Raw genomic sequence first — 20,002 nt, 5'->3', positions numbered from 1 at the left:
ATTCATATATACAAGAGTTCTTACGTTCTTGTAAAGACACTAACACGCATAGCGTTTCGAGCAGGTCCTTAATCCTAATTTTCCCCGGAATACGACACGCTAAATAGTTGAACAAGCAGGTACCCATTCACTGCTGGGTGAACAGAGGCATACAGTCAAGGATTGGCGCCTATAGTCAATCCTTCCCGGCCAGGATACGAATCCAAGTCAAATTGCTCGCGAACCGCGGGACGAGTGTAACCACTGTGCCATGGGGACATGGACATATCAAATTTCTAACTCTTACACTGATGCACGCACTCACGCACACACTAATTCACGCACTAGCTAACTCACACACACACACACACACACACACACACACACACACACACACACACACACACACACGCACACGCACACGCACACACACCAAAACAATAAACAACCATGAGCGTCTCTCATACTCACCCGAGTCCACAAGAGCAGGAAATAACAAGGGAGGTGACCAAAGCCTCGTATAATGGTCGAGAGAGGGTAGGAAGTCTCTCAATGAGGGGTAGGGGGTAGCGGACAGGTAATGGGGCATCTGGGAGACTCTAATGACATAATGTGAGGTGAAGAGAGGTCAGCGGCGCCACACCTGCACAGTAATGACAGACACACAACAAAATATGGCGCCGCGGAATTGTCGCGGCCGGAAGCAGAATAATACGACTCTCTTTCTGCGAATCGATTGGTTTATTTGCCGTTTCTGGCACGCGCGCATTCTTCATCCTGATGTTCTGCGGTTTGCGATTTATGAGAATGAACCTACGGCACACATACACATGCGCGCGCGCGCACACGCACACACACACACACACACACCACACACACACACACACACACACACACACACACACACACACACACACACACACACACACACACTCAGGCAGAAGGGGTGTACCGTGTGGGGTAGAGGGAGAACACTGACCCCAATACATGAATGGGAGGCAATTCACATCTGAGGACGGGCTAAACTTCTCCATTTGTCTTCTTGCAACGATGCTCTCGCTCATCGTGCCTCGGCTGTCCTTTTGTTGCACGGTGTGTTGTTTCTGCTGGAGGTGTTGCTGCTACTGCTGCTGTTTAGTGCTACTGCTGCTGATACTCTTGTTATTTATTGTTGTTACAGCTACTGCGTTATTTTCTGTTACTGAACAGATCAGCAGTAACAGTTCTGTTACTGCTGCTACTTTTGTCATTTATTGTGGCTGCTAACTGCTTTGTCACACTTCTGCTGCTACCGTTGCAAAAAACGGAGTACCTCTTAGGAAGGAAACAAAGGGTCGCAGTCAGAAGGGGGAGGGGGGAGGGGTATATCAAAGTGGAGAGTAGTAGCGAGTGGAATACCATAAGGGTAGGTACTAGGTCCAATCCTGTTCCTAATGTAAGTGCACGACCTGACAAGTGGAAACTGGATACAAATGGGCCAAATGGGATAACCAGATAATGGGAAACATTGCCTCATCGATGCTGAAAACAGCTTCTGGGAAGGACAAAGCACGCCTCCTCGTTGTGCAAGTACCTTCCTATCCCCCTTCCCCCTGCTTAGGACTTCCAGTTGACTGTCCCTAATTCCGCTTTGAGCACCTTTCCTGGACCATTGGGACCCAAGTATTGGTATTGTCCCTGCGCCTTGCCGCCAATATCTCCACCAAACACCAGTGTATCTGTGATAATGCGGCGGCAGACCAATACGGCAGCCACAGTCCCCTCTGTCATACGTCAAAGGGAAAAGATTGCTAGAATAAAGCAATGACATCAATTTGAAAAGTCTGGTCACAGTTATAAGTACCCAAACAGAGTTGCCAGAGCAGCTGTGGCGGTATGGTAAAGAGGATGTGTGGGACTACATGTGTACATCCACAGTGACTGATGTCTACCTACAGTACAGAAGAGCTGAGGGCAGTGAGGCTGCCATCTACAGGAAGATCCGGAAAACTAACATATATACGAGCCTAGAACATTATTACAGGTTCGTGCTAATAGGCACCAAGAACCTGAGCGCCTGCGGTAAATGTGCACTTAAGTTCCCCAAGGAGGTGGGTGAGGAGCTTGTTAGGCAAACCTGAGACGCAAGAGCAGCCAGTTCCCGTTCCAGAGCCTCAGTGTCGCAGTCCAGAGCAGGAACGCCTGTTATACCATTGGTACGCACACTATCTCTGCTGAGCTGAAATGGGGTTTTTCGAACATTGTGATGTGTGTGTTTTCTGTAAACTGCAACACAATATAATAAAGGTAAATAAATCAATCATACTGTATAGCCAAAAAGTAGTGGTGGAAGGAGAAGATATTCATCAGGTGTTTACTGCAAGGTCTTCCTTCAATACCTTTCATTTTCTTCTCCAAAATCCCCACAACAGCATCAGAGGAGGTACCTCCCACAAATTCCTCAACATTTCCGGGAAATATTCCCAGACGCGATACAAAAACAATAAACGCGAAGGTGTGATGTTGACAGGAGGCGCGCGTTAATAAAAAAAAACAATGGGGCTAGTATGTAGTGACTGCTATAAATATACTGAGGTAACTAGCAAACACCAACTGTCAAGAAGGGAGAGAAAGAGAAAGAGAGGGGGTGGGAGAGAGAGGGGGAGAGAGAGCTACATTTTCTGGAGAAAATATAGAAGATAGTGTTGTTTACGCTGAGTTTTGTTTTTACCTTCATGTTTCTTCGTCACTCGCTCTCCGACTGACCTCATTCGTCTTCTTCACTCGTATATCATTTTTACCCCTCATCTGTATCTGTCTCTTTGTCCCCCCCCCCTCACCCCCCCCTCCTCTCCTCCTCCCCACCTCCTCACTTTCTATCTCAGCCTTTATTTTCTCCAACTTTCTCAATTGTTCCTCCCATCCCCCCTTGCTGATAAGTTGCTCTCTCTACATTTGTCTTACTTAGCAGCCACCTTAACCCTCCCTTTCCATTCTCTCCTGTTTATTGACTCATTAACGTCTCTTCCTTTCATTCTAATGACCTTTTCTCTAACCCCTTTCCCAGCTTTCTCTCGCCTCCCTCTCTCTCTCTCTACCGCCTTTAGACGAACTGAAAGAACACGACAATACATCTAAAATTCTATTTGGTGGGCGTCACCAGAAAAGGTCCTCGCGACACAGGTCAAAATGCATTTAAGCAAGTGAAGACTGGTTTCTGGATCATGGTCAGTGGTGACCCCCTACCCGCCAAACACACACCGAAACAACGACGTTGGTACAACGTTCGAACAAGTTTTAACACTTCCTAACCAAGTTATAACAACCAATATAGCAAGTTGTAACAACGTTCTAATACGTCATAAACACGTTAAGCCAAGACGTAACAACTTTATTACAAGTTGTAACAAGCGGAAAATAGAGACAGTTTCGGTTTGTGTTTCCAGGGTAGTTGCTGGGGAACTGTGGAGGTTGGCCGGGCTTGGTGTGTGTCACTCTAAACACACAACGTAATCATCGTTATTTTTACGTTTAAAACAAGGCAACAACGCTTCAGCAACATCGTGGGTAGGTTGTGTGTGTGCTGGGAGTCCATACATCAAGCAACCCGTCTTCACTTGATAAGCTTAATTTTTTTAAGGAAACGACCCATTCATCAAAAATGCAGTGTATTAGTAAAATTTAGAGCACTGTAATATTGAGGTTGCCAGCTACCACCACCACAAACTCCCAAATCAACCAATAATCTTATCAAGAAGATGACGGTCTGGACAAGGTGCGTCATCTTCCACTGCCCGCAAGAGTAACCCGTTCAACCCTCGACAGCTCATTAACCAAGTAATTAAACCCGATTAGAGACAAACACGACCTGTAATTATAATCGAAGACCCTGATATAGGACCCCGACACCTGCTTCATCCAGTATATCAAGTGTTGAATGGACATACACAGCCTTTGCGGGCTATTCATGCCTGTGCCACCTCTTGGGTGGCTTAATCTTCATCAATCATACACAGTACCACCCCTTCCTAAGGAATACATATACATGGAGAGGTAAACCTTGCTTCTCTGTGTAGATGCAATGAGTTTACTTGAATCCTGGACTATGTTCAGATTATATTTGCTGGATGATGAGTGTGGTGGTGTTAGTAATTCCCCAGAGGTGGGTAGCTAGGCCTTAGGCCCAACACCACACCAAACAGCGCCACACACCATCACACCTTGACTCCCAGTTTACAAAGCTGTAAGCAGTTACCTTCAAATTATGACACACACAAATGCCGCCTTCTTGTGCTAAAAAAGCTCCCAATGCTTAATTAGTATTAATAACATGAGACTTTGCATATCATTAATGGCCTCATCACATTAGACCAGAGACATGGGAATGAGTATCGAAGCCCTGGTCTATGACAATAAATACCTCATTACCGCACTAATACGGAGCCTGAGCCGTCCCCATCTGGAGCAGGCAGGAAACTTGTATATCGCCTGCATATGGAGCAACTTGTTGAGTGGGAAGCCCAACCTTGTGTAATCACATGAAGTCTCTCATAATTACCTCTCACACGACGTTCGCCCACGTAATTGGCTCCCGTTGCTCCCTCCTCCTAGTGAATCTTCCCTCGCCTTGCGTTAGAGGAGAATGTTTCATTTCAAAGTTTAGGTGAATGGGCTATAAAAGCTTTGCATATTTGGGACGTTTGCCTTGTGAGTGCAAGTACCATGACGACTGGAGTCTGGCCCCGCCTTGGATGGGAACTATCATCCCCAGGACTGCCGTCACGATGGCCCAGTCATCTAAGGGTAATTTAAAGTTGCTTCCATTCTGATTTCCGGGGCACGGGGTTCTGGGTCAGAGATCTCCACGTATATAACTCAGCACGGAAGCTGAAACTTTGTGATCTATCAACTCCGGTGCCGAGACTTCCGTACCTGTAGCTCTCTGGTCCTGTATAATCCCAGAGCTTGGGACTTTCCAGACAAAGTTTGCCTGTTGTGCAGAACATTCTCTGGTGCCTGCAGAGGGCCTTTCTCCACACTGAAATATCTGATCAGCCGCTTCCATCGGGGATAACAAAGACTCCAGTGATCATAGATGTTTTGCTCTCTTCTCACGCTTTTACATCATCTTTCCCCGTTTTCTTACTCTTCATATTTTTATCGCTTACAATTCTTGTTCCTTTACCAACTCTTCCTCTCGCTGGTGTCTGTGCCCAAGGCTTTCCGATCTGCGACAGGAGCGGAGACAACAGTTGCCCATTCAAGGGTCTCTTAAAGAGGCCGCGATGATGCACCTTCCATATCTAGGTAGATTAGTTTTTAAGTGAACAAGAAGCCACGATAGTCAGAAACTAATGCATATAAGGTGATGGTTCACACAAAACACATTGTAGGTTCTGTCTAATGCACACTACACAGTGGTTCACACACTCGTACAAACTAGGCGTAGGTGGTTCACACTAACACACTGGATGGTGGTTCACACTAACACACTGGATGGTGGTTCACACTAACACACTGGATGGTGGTTCACACTAACACACTGGATGGTGGTTCACACTAACACACTGGATGGTGGTTCACACTAACACACTGGATGGTGGTTCACACTAACACACTGGATGGTGGTTCACACTAACACACTGGATGGTGGTTCACACTAACACACTGGATGGTGGTTCACACTAACACACTGGATGGTGGTTCACACTAACACACTGGATGGTGGTTCACACTAACACACACACTGGACCAGAGCTTGACAGATTGACCTGTCGCCCTAAAGGTTGTTCTCTCTCTTTTTTTACGAGTTTTCCCGTGGTTGTGGGTCTCCGGAACTTGAGAGTTGCGTGTGTTTAGGTCAGATAAACCCGCACTAAGGCTTCTTCTCTCATCTAGTACGTCATCTTTTTAACGGCACAAACCAATCCGTTAAAAACTCATAAGATTAATCAAAACTCGAACAACTGACGTCTTCTGTACATCGACCTCGATTAGGTTAGGTGGGTTGCTTGGGTTCGTACGTTTCTGATTAGGTAAAACGGTCGTATTTTCTACGGAGATGCCTTCCCACATTACTGTGTACTCACCTATTTGTGCTTGCGTGGGTTGAGCTCTGGCTCTTTGGTCCCATCTCTCAACTGTCAATCAACTGATGTACAGATTCCTGAGTCTACTGGGCTTTATCATATCTACATTTGAAACTGTGTATGGAGTCAGCCTCCGCCACATCACTGCCTAATGCAGTGTGTGTGTGTGTGTGTGTGTGTGTGTGTGTGTGTAATTACCTAAGTGCAGTTACAGGATGAGAGCTATGCTCGTGGTGTCCCGTCTTCCCAGTACTCTTTGTCGTATAACGCTTTGAAACTACTGACGACTTTGTCCTCCACCACCTTCTCACTTAGTTTGTTCCAACTGTCTACCACTCTGCAAAAGAAAATTTTCTAAGATTGTTTTCTGCACTGTTTCCTTAGCTTGAATCTGTGTCCCCTTGTTCGCGAAGTTGCTGGTTTCAGAAATTCCTCTTTGTCAATTTCGTCTATTCCTGTTAGTATTTTGTAAGTGGTGATCATATCACCTCTTTTTTCGTCTCTATCTTAGGGAGCCGGTCGGCCGAGCGGACAGCACGCTGGTCCTGTGGTCCCGGGGTTCAATCCCGGGCGCCGGCGAGAAACAATGGGCAGAGTTTCTTTCACCCTATGCCCCTGTTACCTAGCAGTAAAATTGGTACTTGGGTGTTAGTCAGCTGTCACGGGCTGCTTCCTGGGGGTGGAGGCCTGGTCGAGGACCGGGCCGCGGGGACACTAAAGCCCCGAAATCATCTCAAGATAACCTCAAAATTGGCATGTTTAACCCCCTCTAGTCTCTCCTAATAACTCTTTGTTTTTTAATTCCGGAAGCCATTTTGTAGCATGCCGTTGTACCTTTTCCAGGTGCAAATTAAGGTTCCCACACACACACTTGGTGGCAGGAAAGAGCACTATACAAGCGGCGGGACCCGACAAAAGCGACTCTTGTCGTTAGTAAGGTACAAGTTGGGGAGGATTTGTCTCGTGTAATGGGAAACCTTAAAATTTTATGTGGCCAAAGTTCGCCAAATGACAATTTAAAAGTCAAATTACTGAAGAACTCTGCAACGTCTCGTGAAAACTCGCCCCTAACAATTCTTTCGGCTTCCATGCTCGGCAATTGTTCCTGTTAAACACAAGACATTATTTTACAAGAAAATGAAGATTGTGTGTGTGCGTGTGTGTGTGTGTGTGTGTGTGTGTGTGTGTGTGTGTGTGTGTGTGTGTGTGTGTGTGTGTGTGTGTGTGTGTGTTGTGTGCGCGCGCACGCACACAAGACCGTATTCAAGACAACAGTCTTGAATATTCTGTAAAATATTCCGTAAAAGGCCTAGAGTGACACCACAGGACCACACAGGAGCAGTGTGGACACGCTGGTCTCCTCACACGATGAGACACATCTAAGAGACCAAGGCGGCTCCAGGCCTCGCGTCTCCCACTGTCTCTGAGAAACACCTCCACACGTTAATCGTCACCTAGAATATCCAGGTGAAATAAGTTCACACTAAAAAATATCCAGTGACAAAAATTATACATTGTTATTCTATATGCAAACTTACAAATGGTCTTTTTCCAGGTCGTTTAACCCTGTAAATTCCTCAAAATCTTTTCTGCCAACGCTTTCCACGGAATATGAAAGCCTCTCCAATATTGTATTAAAGACGGCGCTAGAAATAAAATGTCAAATGTCCCCCAGTCCAACACACTCGCATTTTCTTTTCTATGCTGAAATCAACACAATATCAAGACAAATCCATCTCATCCGCAGCCCTAGGAGGAGGAGGAGACGGTAAAATACAAATTTCTTCACATGCCCTCTCTCTCTTTCTGTCTGTCTGTCTCTGTCTCTCTCTCTCTGTCTGTCTGTCTCTCTCTCTGTCTGTCTGTCTGTCTGTCTGTCTCTGTCTCTCTCTCTCTGTCTCTCCCATCTCCAGACACCAAATACGAGCTGCCTAACGTGCATGAATGATAGGGGTTTTCTCCTCCTGCCGTCTAGGTTTACCTTCTTTTATTCTCCTTCAATTGTCCGCTTTTATGTAAATTTTTCTTTTGCGCTTCTCATTTCTCCTCTGTGTGTTCCCTCCTTTTTCTCACTTCAATATTTGTTTTCCCCGGACTCTGGTATTCCAGTGTCCTTTCATCCTTTCTTATGCCTCTCACTCTTTTTCGCTTTTTATAGTGCAGCTGTTTTTATGGGCGTGTTCTTTCACACTCCTTTCGGACTTCATTTGTTCTCTCCTCTTCCGCATGTTCTCCTCGATTATCTTTAGTCTAGTTTCGGTATTTATCATCAACATTCTAGGCCCTAGAGTCTCTCAGATATCTCGGCACCGCCACAATCTTGTCTCTCCCAGCATCTTCAGCCTCTCTCAGCACCATCTCCAGTCTGATAGGTCTCTCTTAGTATTTGTATTATCTCGGGTATCTCAGCAGCTTCAGTCTCTCATGGCTCTCTCAGAATTCCGTTCTCTCAGGAATGGAAGTACTGAGGAAAGTCAGCACCTTCAGTCTTCCCTGTCTCTCTAACTCTCCCATTTTACCTCCGTACAGGGAGCCGGTCGGCCGAGCGGACAGCACGCGGGACTTGTGATCCTGTGGTCCTGGGTTCGATCCCAGGCGCCGGCGAGAATCAATGGGCAGAGTTTCTTTCACCCTATGCCCCTGTTACCTAGCAGTAAAATAGGTACCTGGGTGTTAGTCAGCTGTCACGGGCTGCTTCCTGGGGATGGAGGCCTGGTCGAGGACCGGGCCGCGGGGACACTAAAAAGCCCCGAAATCATCTCAAGATAACCTCAAGATAAGATACCCTCCTTCCCATCCTCTTACAATTTTTGTTTTTCCTGTTTACTCCCACTAACCTCCTTCCCTTCTCCATCGACTCACTTCCCTCTCTTATTCTTCCCTTTTACCCATCTCTCATATTCTCCTTTTTACCCTCCCTGTAATTTCTCTGCACCGTGGCATCTTTACTTCCGCACCTTCTCAAGCAGAGACAACACCACGAAAATCTCCTTCGCGCCTTCACTTGCCGGAAATGATAAGAGCGTTGCTGTGAGCCTTCCTGGGAACACAGACATACTACGAGAGAGAGAGAGAGAGAGAGAGAGAGAGAGAGAGAGAGAGAGAGAGAGAGAGAGAGAGAGAGAGGCACATTGCGCTCTTTTGTAATTCATATACACTATTGATTTATTTTCGAATTCCGCTATCCTTTCCAACTTCCAGTAATTTTAACCAGATTAAGAGAATGTTGTCTGGCTTAGTACTGCCAGCAAGGTGCAGGCTCCCCCATTCGGTGGGTGACGCCTGGTGCTCCAATCACACTAACCTGCCCACACACACACACAAAGTGAGTGAAAATATTGCAACAAATAACGTACAACTTCTGGATAGAAAAATTGTCTTGTAAAGCGAAACATCAGTATTGGTTCAGGCACGGTAAATCCTGCCGCAAAAATACGATTGTATGTTGTCAGTGCAACATTAATCAGACAGGAGAGAGAAGGTGGACAAAAGGCGGGGTTTTACACTGTCATGTGGACTCTGATTGTGCTCCACATCAGACAAATGCATTAGCTGGAAAAATAGAGACATGCATCACTGGTCCACATGGATATATATATAATAGAGAGAGAGAGAGAGAGAGAGAGAGAGAGAGAGAGAGAGAGAGAGAGAGAGAGAGAGAGAGAGAGAGAGAGAGAGAGAGAGAGAGAGAGATTCCATGTATTGAGAGTTGAGATCAACTGTTGAAGACACCACTTACATTAGTTTAGATATCTCTGTACAGAAGATAGCCAGTCATGTGGTGCCCTTGAGTCACCACAATTCAGTCCCCCCTCCCTCCCCCACCGTGTCTTCCTCCTCCCCCCCCCCCACCCCTGAACGCTGGCAGCAGCCCATTGAGTCGTCCGACACATCCATTACCATTACCCAACGCCTATTAACATAATTCGTGCTCAGACTGGAAGTGGTTCCGGCGGAAATCGAGGATAAGGAGACCGTCTATATGATCACTGCTCGACCGACCTGATTGGATTTTAATTAAAAGCCTCGCCGAGATGCCCGAAACTATTCAACCACTCATTCAAAGTTTATCATAATTAATCAAGTTCGTTAATGGAACACGATGGAATTAGGTCATGCCGAGTTCTATTAGTCAGCGGGTATGCTTTCTTGTCTAGATGTCGCGCGCGAGGTTACTGGCGGTTGTCACGAGAGAGGAATAGAGAAGGTTAACACGTGGCAACCACCCCCACCGTGGCAACTACCCCCCACCGTGGCAACCACCCCCACCGTGGCAACTACCCCCCACCGTGGCAACTACCCCCCACCGTGGCAACTCCCCCCCCCCCCCGTGGCAACCACCCCCCCACCGTGGCAACCACCCCCCCACCGTGGCAACCACCCCCCACCGTGCCAATCACCCCCCACCGTGGCAACCCCCCCACCCCCCACCGTGGCACCTCTCCACATCCTGGCAAATATATACCGTTAAGACAATAACAACAACTCCATATTAAACATAACACCAATAACTTGCCGCTTATGGAAATAATCGGCCGGAGTTAAAACCCCGTAACAGTTGGCACTCAGAACAACGGGTGTGGAGAAAGCGGAATGGAACAGAACGCAAATTTTATATTGCAAAATTTCACCACAACGACAGTCTTACTTTTTACGATAGATAACATTTCCAAAAATAGACGAAACGAGGAACATAATAGGAACTCGCTAGGGAATAGACGGGAGAAAAGGAGGAAGGGGAACATGGAATGGAGTAATAGAGGAGGAGAAACTACTATAAGATAAAAGAGGAGAAAGGCGCTTAATACAAGAGAAGATATGAAAGGGAAAGGTGGAAAGGAATATTAGAGAGGAGAAAGAAGATACTTGTACGAAATATACGGAGAAAATATAAGATTTCCATAAGTAGGAACAACGAATGTTGGGTGTAAAACACAAAATTAAACATTTAAGCTAAGTATACAACATCGACTCAACTCCTCAATCTGAAGTCAAACCGGAGGAGATTTAGCCCAGTGGCTAAACAGGTACATCAGGCTTAACCCCCAGATGGAAAACCCTTTTGTCTCATATCCTCTGACCACAAGAGAAGCTTCACTAGCCACACTCAACTGACCACTGGGTTGTCGAAGCACCGGAACAGCGTATGAACACAGTCACAATGAACACTGATACAAATGCACAGAAAACCGGGCCACGTGGGCTATCTTGAGGTTATCTTGAGATGATTTTGGGGCTTTTTTTTTTTTTTTAGAGTCCCCGCGGCCCGGTCCTCGACCAGGCCTCCACCCCCAGGAAGCAGCCCGTGACAGCTGACTAACACCCAGGTACCTATTTTACTGCTAGGTAACAGGGGCATAGAGTGAAAGAAACTCTGCCCAATGTTTCTCGCCGGGGCCTGGGATCGAACCCAGGACCACAGGATCACAAGTCCAGCGTGCTGTCCGCTCGGCCGACCGGCTCCCATCCAGCTATGGCAAATGTGTCTCACGAACAACGGCACAGAACCCTTAATGGGTTGCAAGTATTGATTTAGAACCTTGATGAGCATGAAACAATGAGACACATGAACCACATCAACACAACCAGTCACAAACTAGCAATAAACTTCTAAATAAACAAAGAATATCATTAAAAAAAAAAGAAGTAAAATCCAAAAATACCGCAAATTAATGGATTAAGAAACAAATAAAAACAGGATTTAAAATACAAATGAAACGAACACTGAAGAAATACAAAAGTGCCACAAACGAAGACAAACACAGACTACTCAAGAGAGAAAAACACAAACGGTGAGAGAGGAGCAAGACGGCCCAATACCCCGCCAATTACCTTCCACTTCAAGTGCTCCAATTAACGTGCAGACGAGGAGACAGCGGCGGCAGGTGAGAGGAGACAGCGGCGGCAGGTGAGAGGAGACAGCGGCGGCAGGTGAGAGGAGACAGTGGCGGCAGGTGAGAGGAGACAGCGGCGGCAGGAGAGAGGAGACAGTGACGGCAGGTGAGAGGAGACAGCGGCGGCAGGTGAGAGGAGACAGCGGCGGCAGGTGAGAGGAGACAGCGGCGGCAGGTGAGAGGAGACAGTGACGGCAGGTGAGAGGAGACAGCGGCGGCAGGTGAGAGGAGACAGTGACGGCAGGTGAGAGGAGACAGCGGCGGCAGGTGAGAGGAGACAGTGGCGGCAGGTGAGAGGAGACAGCGGCGGCAGGAGAGAGGAGACAGTGACGGCAGGTGAGAGGAGACAGTGACGGCAGGTGAGAGGAGACAGCGGCGGCAGGTGAGAGGAGACAGTGACGGCAGGTGAGAGGAGACAGTGGCGGCAGGTGAGAGAATAATAATGAGCCAGGAGAGCACAGGTGCTTCAAGGGTGGGAGAGAGAGAGAGAGAGAGAGAGAGAGAGAGAGAGAGAGAGAGAGAGAGAGAGAGAGAGAGAGAGAGAGAGAGAGAGAGAGAGAGATCATCCCACCTACCAGCTTCCCAACACCGCTACCTTCAGCTGGTGCTCTACCACCCTCGCTGGTCAAGGTGCTCACCTTTATGACTGCTGGTACTAGTGTAATGCTCTCACACGCGATCACCGTCAATTTCTACCCTACAAAATGACGGTGATCTTTGCTGCATCAAAGTAGGTCAGGTCGGGGCACAGACATCGTGGAAAAAACTAATAAACAATCAAATACACAAGAATCATACATACCCTGACAATACATACAGGAATCACTCACACACACAATCATACATACCCTGACAATACATACAGGAATCACACACACACACAACCCAACAAACACGTAATCATGCATACAACTCATTACACAGAAATCATGAATACATCTCATTACATAAATGCACAACCACCAGCACGCAAAAATGAGAGCACACAGGAACAAGTTGAACCAATCTGGACACGCTATCAATACTGTTAAATTCCTTCGAAACACCAAATTCCATCCCATCACAGAGGCTGCTCCTAGGGACGAAGCCACCCAAGCCCCCATCTAACTCCAAACTTAAATCTATTCAGTACCCGTTTAGTAGGAATCAAATCCCATGTCCATCACTCTAGCCGTACCGGCTCCATTTCACTCACTTGCAGTGGACCATTAGGTTCTAACAGCCGCTACTGTTGAGGAGTAGTAGGGGGGGGGGGGAGCTGAAGGATGAGAGTTAATTGCTCCGCCTGTAACAGAATTCGGTCCCATCTCTGCTCCTACTAGTTCTCCAGGCAATTGATCTCACGTATTAAGTTATTAAACCCTCTATCCCAGACGCCCGTGTAGAGACTGGGATGGTATTGGTACTTCCTCCCATCCCACACCTGCGAAGCCAGCTTATAGCTCGCCTGGCAATTGATAGCAAGCGGGTTGTTACTCTTACCACCACTCTTGTTCATGCAGGCAGTATGAGTGGCAATCAGGAGGAGGGGTTAGGATTCACCATTAACTATTTACGCAGCCATTACTGAGTAAATAGTTGATGAATCCTAACCCCCTCTCCTGTATCCTAACCCCTTCCGGCATGTGTGGGGGGCTACTAGCACCATTACTGCTGCTAGTAGCCTCCACACACATACCATCACTGTTGCTAGCAGCCCCCACACACATACCATCACTGCTGCTAGTAGCCCACACACATACCATCACTGTTGCTAGTAGCCCCCACACACATACCATCACTGCTGCTAGTAGCCCACACACATACCATCACTGCTGCTAGTAGCCCACACACATACCATTACTGCTGCTAGTAGCCCACACACATACCATCACTGCTGCTAGTAGCCCACACACACATACCATCACTGTTGCTAGTAGCCCCCACACACATACCATCACTGTTGCTAGTAGCCCCCACACACATACCATCACTGTTGCTAGTAGCCCACACACACATACCATCACTGTTGCTAGTAGCCCCCACACACATACCATCACTGTTGCTAGTAGCCCACACACACATACCATCACTGTTGCTAGTAGCCCACACACACATACCATCACTGTTGCTAGTAGCCCCCACACATACCATCACTGTTGCTAGTAGCCCCCACACACATACCATCACTGTTGCTAGTAGCCCCCACACACATACCATCACTGTTGCTAGTAGCCCCCACACACATACCATCACTGTTGCTAGTAGCCCCCACACACATACCATCACTGTTGCTAGTAGCCCACACACACATACCATCACTGTTGCTAGTAGCCCCCACACACATACCATCACTGTTGCTAGTAGCCCACACACATACCATCACTGCTGCCACATTTGAAATGTCCCTCCCTGCCACTACTGTGAGTCACGAAGCTGAAGCTTACCCAAGCTTCGTCGCTATAAAACATAGAAAGGCTTACATAAGCCTCGTCACTAGAAAAGGGGTTATAAAATAAGCAAGGAGACATATCCCGAGGCGGCGCCAGAAAGGGCTTCTCGCCGGTGTAGCTGCCGCCTTCGTTAGCCGTGCATAATGACCCGGCCTCCCCGGGGACAAGCCCTAAATGCTAAAGAAAAGATGTAAAGAGGGAATCGCATAAGAGGCTCCGTCAGTCCTAACCCTGGCTGGCGCGCATGCGCTAAACCCTCTTCCTCTGCTTTTTTGTTTTGTTTAACTGGTTCACGCACTCCCTGCTTCATTTTACGTGCGTTTCTCTTTCTTGTGCGTGCGTCTGATAATGGGCGATATAGAGGTGCTAATTCTCGGTTGAGTTATAATTTAAGAGTGATGTAACTCTTCCCAAAGGGGCTACAGGAAGAGAGAGAGAAGAATAAAGCGAATGAAAAAGGGAGAGAGAGAATGTGAAGGTGATTTTAATGGGTCATGCCGCTGCTAATGGTTGCCATCAATGAGTGGTCCTCCTCTGTTATGGGGGAGTTATTTTAAGCTACTGAATGGAAAGGCTCAATGGGCGGCTTCTGTTAATGTGTATTTGTTTGCCCTATTTTGCTGCAAGTGGTTGGTGGGTCTGGTAGCTGAGGAGTCCGCAGGTGCGACGAGAGAGCATTAAAATGGAGTAAAGAGAAGGGATAACGTGAAAAACTATATTATACAGAGAGAGAGAGAGAGAGAGAGAGAGAGAGAGAGAGAGAGAGAGAGAGAGAGAGAGAGAGAGAGAGAGAGAGAGAGAGAGAACTATATGAATAGCTGCAACATACACGAAAAATATTTTCCGTTCTCAAAGCTAGGGAAAAAATACATCAATTGGCTATTTCCGTCCGCGATCCTCCTCTCATAATAGTCCCCCCCCCCAAAGAAAGAGTATAAAATATTATTTATATATTGGTAATGAAGGGCAGAGAGGTGGGGAGAGACAGGGATGAACCTCCCTCACTGCTCCCTAGTCTACACCTACACTCTCCAGCCAACGACGCCTCACCACTCTACAGTGTTGGCTGCTTTACCACAACATTCATCTGCCTTCTCCCTTCCTCTCTCTCTCTCTCTCTCTCTCTCTCTCTCTCTCTCTCTCTCTCTCTCTCTACATTTTAATTACTGTTTTAAACATAGGCTGTCCTGGAAATGGGAGCCAAAAATGGGGAAATACGATTTAAAGGGAACTTGGTTGTGTGAGATATTGCCGTGCAACAAGAAAAGAGCGCCACGGTGACGCACCCTACACGCAACCGTGGATTAAATTAGTGTAGTAATATAGAGTTACGTCTTTCACAAGCACTATAAATAGCAGGCGCGGCGACCCATTCAAAGTAAACACCAAAATCATGAATGATTAAATTTTGCGAATTTATAATTTTGTACACTATGCAACATCGCCGTGTGCTTCGCGTCTCATTATAATAATATCGACGAGTGTCATGCAAAGCAACTCCGGGATTTTTGAAGCATAATACTTTTTTTGTTTTATTTATATATCTAGGTGCGGGAGCCGGACAGCACATTGGACTTGTGATCCTGTGGTCCCGGGTTCGATCCCGGGCGCCGGCGATAAACAATGGGCAGAGTGTTAGTGTCAGCCCGTGACAGCTGGGTGTTAGTCAGCTGTCATGGGCTGCTTCCTAGGGGTGGAGGTCTGGTCGAGGACCGGGCCGCGGGGACACTAAAGCCCCGAAATAATCTCAAGATAACCTCAAGATAGGTACCTGGTTAATTATACAGCTACCCTAGACTATGTGAGAGGTTACACAGTGTGTGTGTCAGGAGCTAGCTGTGTCATACTAGGGTACCTGGTCTTTCATAGAACTAACCTAGACGATATGAAGGGTTATACACTGTGTATCAAGAGCTAGCTACGAGATACTAAAATCCCCATCTCGAAACAGGATTAGTCATACAGGATGAATTATGATGATATCCTCAAGATCAGGGAAGTGTACGAAGTAACTGCCAGGCTCCCAGTACCTTATACGGGGGAGGGGCGGGGTCTGAAGGGCCTTATGACTGGACAATCAATAACGTAGTGTGTGAGATCATGGCACTTGTAGCCACCTGCCACGACACATACTACGTGACATAGCAGAGGTCCTACATAAGGCGTCACATTAGAATCTGAGAAGTCGACGTCTATCGACGTGACGTCACCTTTGTAGGCCACTTAGGTGGGCAATAACCTTCACCGGTGCGACGGAAGTCGAACGTAAGAGGTTTAGTGACAGATCTTAAATGGTTAATAAATCAATCATTACATCATTTTAGATTTCCTGCCTCGCCATTTTCAATCATCCTCTCTTCCCCCCAACCACACACCCTCTATGATCTCTCATTTATTGTCTCATCTTTTTATTCTTATTCTGGATGGCCCATCTAGTGTCCCTTATCACCCCGTCAACACATCTACCCTCTCCCTCAGCCCTTCAACCTTCCCCTCCCCCCTGAGGACACTTCCCTTTGTTAGTCTGCCTCAGTTGATCCACTCTCGCACGCTTATTGTTAGCGTCCGGGTAATTATTCTCTTTCAATGGAGTGTGGCTAATTGACAAACTGTATCCTCGACACTTCAGTGGCTGGGCGTCTTCAGTGTCAGGTGAGTCCAGTGTCACGGGCGAGGGTGTCACAACAGCTCCCATATACTCTCAGGGTTCTTACTGGTCACAACAATGACAATATTCAGAAAATTATTGCAGCAGGACGGGGGACCAGGCCAGAGTGTAGGGGGGATATAATATATATTTAAGCGATATACTTCACTCAAGTGACATATGTTAACCCCTGCGGGTGTTAGAAATAACAAGAGTACGTATGAACAAATCCACAAGGGCCGTGACGAGGATTCGAACCTACGTCCATCCCAGACGCTGCCTTAATCGACTGAGCTTCGACATGGCATAAGAATTGAAACCTATTAGAATTACAAGAGTACGTATACTTTTGTAAATTATTAAACTCGCATTATGTTTACAAATCTACTTCGGTTCCTTCTCACCACGTTGGCTGGGTTGAGGCTTTCAGCAGTCTTGTGAGGGCTGCCAGAGTTGTGAGGTATGATCGGTGACACTATGAGGAGAGACGAGTGTTTAACACCAGGGGTTACAAGTGATGAGTTGCTGGTGTGGATGACTGCTGGTGTGTGGTGTATCCCTCATGCTACATCTTGTACTCTAAATGAAATATTACAAATACCAGTGGTATTTGGCCCTTGTGAATTATTATTTAATATATAGCGTTTGACTGTATTACTCCCCATTTTGTTCTGCTCAGATTTTGCCTCACAACGGGATACTTATTATATATAATACGATATACTATTATAAGTATAAGTATAATACTATTATAAGTATAAGTAACTATAAGTATAATACTATTATAAGTATATACTATTATAAGTAGTAGGTGAATTATACTATTTTAATATATTCATTGATATTAACAATAACATTAATAATGATACAAATATTATCAGTGTTTTCAGCACTTAAATATAAATTATTTAAATGTATAAATTTTCATGTATTATTATAATATAAGATTATTACCGTTCTTGTTATATCACGTTAACCAGGTCTACAACAGCTTTAATAATAAACATTATTTTTCAATTTCAGTATATTTTCATTAATTATTTTTTTACAGCGGTGCGAGCTGAAAACGCAATATGTATTTTTTACATTTTAGTCAAATTAATTTGGTTTCCACCCATACAATCCCGCTTATGTAAATATGCGTAAATCAATGGGTAGAAATTCACTGTTGTCCGTGTATGGGCAGAGAGTGTGATGCATGGATGGGTGGACACACACACATACACACACACACAGGGGACACAGGTGGAAACTGAGTGCCCAAATGAGCCACAGAGATATTAGAAAGAACTTTTTTAGTGTCAGAGAGGTTGACAAATGGAATGCATTAGGAAGTGATGTGGTGGAGGCTGACTCCATACACAGTTTCAAGTGTAGATATCATAGAGCCCAATAGGCTCAAGAACCTGTACACCTGTTGATTGACGGCTGAGAGGCGGGACCAAAGAGCCAGAGCTCAACCCCCGCAAGCACAACTAGGTGAGTACACACACACACACACACACACTGTGGGAGCCGGTGGCCAAGCAGACAGCACGCTGTGCACCTGATCCTGTGGTCTCGGGTTCGATCCCGGGCGCCGGCGAGAAACGATGGGCAGAGTTTCTTTCACCCTATGGCCCTGTTACCTAGTAGTATACAGGTACCTGGGAGTTAGTCAGCTGTCACGGGCTGCTTCCTGGGATGTGTGTGTGTGTGGTGTGAAGAAAAAATAGTAGTAGAAACAGTTGATAGGCGGGACCAAATACTAGGTGAATACACACACACACACAACCCGGACTCTAGGATTACGAGTTCAGAGCTCTGTCCACTCAGCTATCAGGCCCCTACCACATGTGTGTGTGTGTGTGTACTCACCTAGTTGTATTCACTACTAGGTGAGTACACACACAAATTAAGTGAGTTGATACACATACCCCACTAGTTCATTGACAGTTGAGAGGCGGGACCAAAAAGCCAGAGCTCAACCCCCCCCCCCCCCCCGAGAGCACAACTAGGTGAGTACACACGCGCGCGAGGCGATAAACTAGGGGCTAATGTTCCCAACATAAACAATATCACAGGTCTAGCACCATGACCACACAGCATTTACAAATAATGCCAGCTTGAAAACTAGCAATATGACTCAGAGATACATTCCACCGTACCACACACGGTGAAGAGCCCAGCTTGTGTGGGGAACTACGATGTCCTATCGTGAGCCGTATGCACAGTACGCACTGTAGCCGAGTAACTTGCAATACCACGCTGGGCCTTGACGCTCGCAGCACAATAACAGTTTAATTGTACAGGGAGTTTCCTTCGCGCGCGCGTGTCTGATCCGGCGAACGTTCACGACTAAATCCCAACGTATTAGAATAGCAAAACAAGCTTTACGTGGCTTACTTGAGCTTAGGCAGCCTCCCTACGCAGGCTTCTGGGCTAGACACCCAGGGCTACTGACCCACACCCAGGGGCTACTGACCCACACCCAGGGCTCCTGATCCACACCCAGGGCTCCTGACCCACACCCAGGGCTCCTGACCCACACCCAGGGCTCCTGACCCACACCCAGGGCTCCTGACCCACACCCAGGGCTCCTGACCCACACCCAGGGCTCCTGACCCACACCCAGGGCTACTGACCCACACCCAGGGCTACTGACCCACACCCAGGGCTACTGACCCACACCCAGGGCTACTGACACACACCCAGGGCTACTGACACACACCCAGGGCTACTGACCCACACCCAGGGCTACTGACCAGACTAACCCACACCGGAATCACCATAAACTTTGGATAGATCTGCCCAAATCCGATGTGTTTATGAGATACATTCGTCTATATTCAATACAAATGTACGTTGCTATTGGTCCATCCGTACCGAATGTACACAGTTTTGCCGCTATAAAGATGAGAACGATGCCGATATGTATCCCTAACCGATACATAGATCTGTTTACTACTGGCGCCCAGCCATGCACGGTATAGGCCGTGTAGG

The 20,002-nt window shown here is 46.9% G+C and overlaps 1 protein-coding gene across 1 annotated transcript in view; it reads right to left on the bottom strand.

The window, feature by feature from the left end:
• LOC123759134 (dystrophin) overlaps window positions 1–20,002 on the bottom strand; it is a 379,967-nt gene that overhangs the window by 153,455 nt on the left and 206,510 nt on the right.

This window comes from Procambarus clarkii, chromosome 15, assembly GCF_040958095.1.
Source record: "Procambarus clarkii isolate CNS0578487 chromosome 15, FALCON_Pclarkii_2.0, whole genome shotgun sequence".
Taxonomy (NCBI): Eukaryota; Metazoa; Arthropoda; class Malacostraca; order Decapoda; family Cambaridae; genus Procambarus; species Procambarus clarkii.
The sequence above is the reverse complement of the archived record's forward strand: the minus strand, read 5'-3'. Positions and strand labels throughout refer to the sequence as shown.